Genomic DNA, 5,631 nt, shown 5'->3' with positions numbered 1-5,631 from the left:
GTAATTTATTAAAGACAAAAGAAATAAGATAAATCAGAATCTTAATGATATAAAGAAAAGTTTATATTAAAATCTCATTGCCATAAATGTAACACATGGGTCAATGGAGGGGAAAATAAATTAAAACGCATGGGTTCTTTTTGGTGGTGGAAAATACATGGGTTTGCCATTCATTATTTTATTTTTTCTTGGTCAGTAAGTTGCATGTCTTTGGTTTTGGACTGCAGTACTCTCAAATATCTTGAAATTTGGGCTTCAGCCCGAAATATAAACAGTATTCTGTTCACATATTTCATTCACAATTTTGTAGGTCTAATGGAACTCCAAATTCAAGTGAAATAAACAAATTAAGTTTTGGACTCAACCGATGAGGTTTGAAATTTGAACCCAAGGTAGCATATGACAAACACTTAAACTGAATACAATAACACTGGTAGAGGCTTTGTACTGTTGGCCTCATATAGCCACATTTTAAGTTTGATTTCCAGTTGTAGTTAAGTGTGATAGAATTTGTATTGTGTGTGAGTGTGGTGTGGGGTGAGTGGATAGATAATGTTTAGGATTGGAAATTGTCCAAATCCGTCAACAACAAAAAATTGAATACAATAATGTGGTCTAATTCTTTTCAGATTATTGTTTGCTAGTGTTACAAATAAATTATACTTTTATTTGAACCAATTTGAGTCTAAAGCTAATTTTATAGAAAAAGTATAGGGAACTAAGATAAATCAGCTAACTTTTTAAACAATTTTATTTAATTATTAATTTTAATTTTTTTTTAAAATTTAAAATTTGAATAATAAAAAGTTGACTAACCTAATCCTAATAAAAAGTGTAAAAACGCTCTCCCTTTTCTTTCACTCTCATTCTTGTAGTCATGCACAAAAATCCTTCCCCTTCTCCTATTTTCATAGTGACGTTGTTCACACTCTTCTCCATTTGGCGCAGCCGTTCCGATACCGAACACCACGTTGTTAGGCGACATCCCACAACCACCTCTTCACCACCGCGAAGTAAATCAGAAGAAGCTCTGTCGTCCCATCTCTTTCGATTCATCGTCGCACAGTCGCTTTGTCGTCCAGGATCACTGTCCTCCTCAGGAAGGACTGTGATCACCATTCTCTCTCATCTCGTTGGTCTTCTTCCTTATCTAAAGTGTCGATTCGTTGCTGCTCCAGTGCGCCGACAATCTCGCCTCCATGACCACCGTGTCGTTATCTCCTTGGTGTGCCAAATTTCGTGCCGATAGGTAGTTTATTACAAGAATCATCGCCAAATTTCCTTGGTCCACCGCAAGAATCATTGCCTCGCTGCCGTTTTCACTGATTGAAGGTTTTTGTCTAGCTATTTACTCCTACGTCATAATTTTGCAAGTTATTTTTCTTGTCTTCTATAAGCAGGTTTCTTTGATTTCATAACTATTGCTAGTGCTTATTTGGTTTCCATATTTTTATTTGTTGTTTTTTGTATGAGTCATTCCAGAAATTCAAAAAGGAAGACAAGCAACTTTCAGGAAGGAACAGAAGCATATATACAAAGATCTGATTCTTTGCAAAGAGTAAGTTCATGTCTGGTCGCTATGGCCATCAACTCTCATTCTCCCAATATACTTAGATACACTCTTAAATAATTGATCAATCAACTTGTTATGCATAACGCATATAGATAATAGACTTATGTTTATTGCCATGGGTTAGGTGAAAATTGAATAATTGATGGAATATAATTAGATTAGGGTAAAATCTGCCGTTGTAAACTAAAGATGAATGTGAAAAATTAAATAATTGATATTTATTTTTATATTTTTCGGATGTTCTCTTTTTATACATTTTTTATGTTTTTTACGAATGGTATTATGTGTTTCTATTTTGATTTGGTTGTTCTCTTTGCAGAATAAATTGAAAAAAATGGACTTATAAGAGCAAAGGACAACCGACAATTCATGAGGGATACATGTTTTCTATGCTCGTTAGCAAGTAATTTAAATAATTGGCAAGTGATAAACTTCAGGAAAAGAAGATTGATGGTTGTGGTAGAAGTAAAAGAAACCTGTTCTTGAATGAAGGAGGCTTTAGATATATTGATTCAAAGACAAATTCAGTTGTAGATTGTAAAAATTATAGGCGTCACTTGCTTTTGAAACTTGCAAAGGTGTGGAAGAGTAAGAAATTAGAAAGGGGATATGATATTTTTGGAAATGAATGAATCAAAATTGATTATCAACTTGAAAAATTATAATTCATCATGGTTGCAACTTGCAATTTTTTTCCAATAGTTTGTTTTCTTTTTTTATATATCTGTGTTGGTATAGTCAAAATTAAAGACTGAAATTGAATATAGAATGTAGAATTAGTTGAGAGATGTGGTAAGTAAGAGTGTACAAAAGGTAATTCATTTTTTTATTCATTTGATTATTTTTGTAATAATGATAAACAAATAACTAGAAGTGTAACAAAACACTTCTGTCAAGTCTCTTTGGCAAAAAGAGATTGTGTTTTTTATCATTTGTTACATGTTTAAACATTGAATTATATACACAACACCAACAAAATTTTTATTCTTATTACTAATGATTAGATTATAAACATGTCTTAAGATTCAGAGAAGAGTATATGCTAGTTTAACAATGTTCTTCATTGCTCTTAAATTTTTAATGAAATCTTGTAATAAAATTGAGTTTTAAAGTCACATTATGCTAGTGATTAGGAATAGGTCACAATTAGATACTTTCTTGAGCAGAAGCAACTCTATTCTTTTCTTTTCATTTTATGTTGAAGAACTAATTAACAAGAAGCAACTATTAATTGTAAACAATTTTGATTCCATCATCAAAATAAAAGAATCAATGATGCCAAAAAAGGTGTGATTATTGTTTGTTAAATTGCAATTAATTTAGAAAAATCATCATTGTTAATCATTCTATTAGAAAAAATCATCATTGACTAACATGCGTGCGATGTTTTGGGTTTTGTTTTGTTTTTCACTTATGTGGGATAAGCTTTTTTAATTTGACATTCACATGGTTTCTGTTAAAATAACATCCATTTAGTATGGAAAAAGAACATCCTAATGCTTGACAGAAATAACATCCACTTAGATATTTGTAAAAATAATCATGTACCTACACGAAAAAATATGCCGAGTAGGACTTAAAAAAAGGGTCATGCAATTCTTAAAGAAATACAGTCATCCACAACTACAATACAAGAAAACTCAAAAAATATATAAAGTAACATCCATCTAGTAAGAAAAAGGAACATCCTAATGTTTAAGAGAAGTAACATTTATTTAGATCTTTGCAAAAACAATTAGATATCTACACGGTGAAACATACTGAGTAGGATTTTAAAAAAAGAGGTCATGCAATTCTAAACGAAATATAGACATTCACAACTGCAACACAAGAAAACTCAAAAAATGTATAAAGTAGCATCTAGTTAGTATGCAAAAAGAACATCCTGATACTTAACAAAAGTAGCATTCACTTAGATCTGTGCAAAAACAATCAGAAACCTATTCGAAGAAACATGCCAAATAGAATTTAAAAAAAAAGAAAGAAAAATGCAATAGCCCTAAACTCAATAAAAAATCACCTGCATACATAGCAAATCGAACATCATTTTGATATGAACATAAACATTTACAAATTGGAAAGAAAAAAAGGTTTCAGATTCACCATCTTTAGATAGCTGAATCAATTGTGATTAACATACAACATACAACCTACGGGGCATGTATAAGTAGAGTCAATTAAATTACAATATTCCCAATGAATTTAAAAACCATCTGCATACAAGATAAACTTCACGTTTATGTTCTTGATAATTAAAAATCAACCATGGTGAAAATAAATGGCCTCTTACATCATATTTAAGATTAAACTTAAATTAAGCCAAAATTAATCTAATTTTGGTATCAAACACTCAAACCACATTTACAAAACAAAAAGTCTGTGCAACGCGTGCATGAAGAATTCACAAATTCAGGGAACAAATAACAGTATAGAAAACAATTTAAATGATCAACATTTTAAATCGGAAAGAACAAAAATTTCTTCCTAAAAAAGCTATACAATCTCTAATAACAGTAACATCCAATCTATAATTGCTTCCAAATTAAGCATAATTAAACACAAATCAAATGAAAAAATTCTCAGATACTTCTTCCCTTCAATATAGGGTTAAAAAAAACAGATACATATTCAAACGTGGTAAAAATAGGGACAAAGGACTCATGGTGGAAGGGTGGCGGCGCAGTGGCGGTAGCACGGCAAGGAGGAAGGTCAGCGACGACAGTGGACACGGACGTTGCTCAGAACGCGCATGGAAGCACCGGCAAAGACGACGTCTAGAATTGGGTGGAAGTGGCGGGTTGGTCGACGCAGCTACAACGTTGGTAGTGAAAGTCTCGACAATAGTGGTCGTTTCACGTTGACGGTGACTTCACTGGCAGATGGCCGTGGCACAACAGAGATGTCGACTAAAGGAGGAAGAGAAAGGATTGTGCATGAATTTTTTATTTTACTGAAAAGTGAGGTTAAGATAATTAGTGGATGAATTTTTTGAGTGTTTCTTCAATTGTTTGAGCTTTTTGTCAAAAACCCATTTAAATTGGGTAATAGTTGGTAGATCTGAGTTGGTTTAAGTGAAATTGAATATAAAAACAACCAATTAATTTAAGTTGGTTTTATTTTAACCCCATTTTCTCCTTATATATATTCTTAGTTTCTATGTTACTGCATGACTGACTTGCACGGTCGAGTGCCCACCATTCAATGCTAATTAGTAATTAGCTATAAATTATAGACATTTTTTTGAATTGTCGTATTCGTGTGTTAGATATATTTTAGATATAATATTCATTGATATTCGTCCGACATGCATATTTATTGTGTCCAACCGTACTTTAATAAAAAATAAAAAAATTTTCCAACACATATAGACACTTCTAAATATCATCACGTGTCAACGTATCTAACCTTATTCTTAACATGTATTTTTGAAAATGAATTTAAAAATAATATATTATTATTTATTAAAATAAAATATATTTTAAATATTTTATATAATTAAAAGAAGACATTAAAAATAGTTAAAAATTTTTTTATATTTTAATATCAATAAAATATCATAATATCATTATAATTTATCCAAAAAATACTTCATATTTATAAAATATGTCATATTTTAATGCCTTATAAAATTTTAAAATTCATGTGTCTATATATCATGTGTCGTATCGTGTTATGTTCTGTGTTTATGTCAATATCCGTGCATCATCAATAATTAATCGGTAAATTCGATCTTTGTAATTTTTTAATTATTTGATAAAATATGATACTTTATTATTTAATATTTTTTTATATTTTTTTATTCTATTTATAAAATATATACAGAATATACATTCGATTAGTTAATTTCACTTAAAAATATAAGATAAAAAATCACATTTTATTAAACAATTAAAAAAAATAAACTTCCGATTAATTACTATCTCTTATTGTCAGAGGCTAGTATCATCGACTGCCTTCAAAAACCATTATTACACTAGTGGCGAATTTATAAAATTTTGATAATAAAAAATATATAATATAATAATAAAAAAGTGTATTTATTTTATATTTTTAGAGTA

Source organism: Arachis duranensis, chromosome 10 (assembly GCF_000817695.3).
Source record: "Arachis duranensis cultivar V14167 chromosome 10, aradu.V14167.gnm2.J7QH, whole genome shotgun sequence".
NCBI lineage: Eukaryota > Viridiplantae > Streptophyta > Magnoliopsida > Fabales > Fabaceae > Arachis > Arachis duranensis.
Note: the sequence above shows the minus strand (reverse complement) of the source record.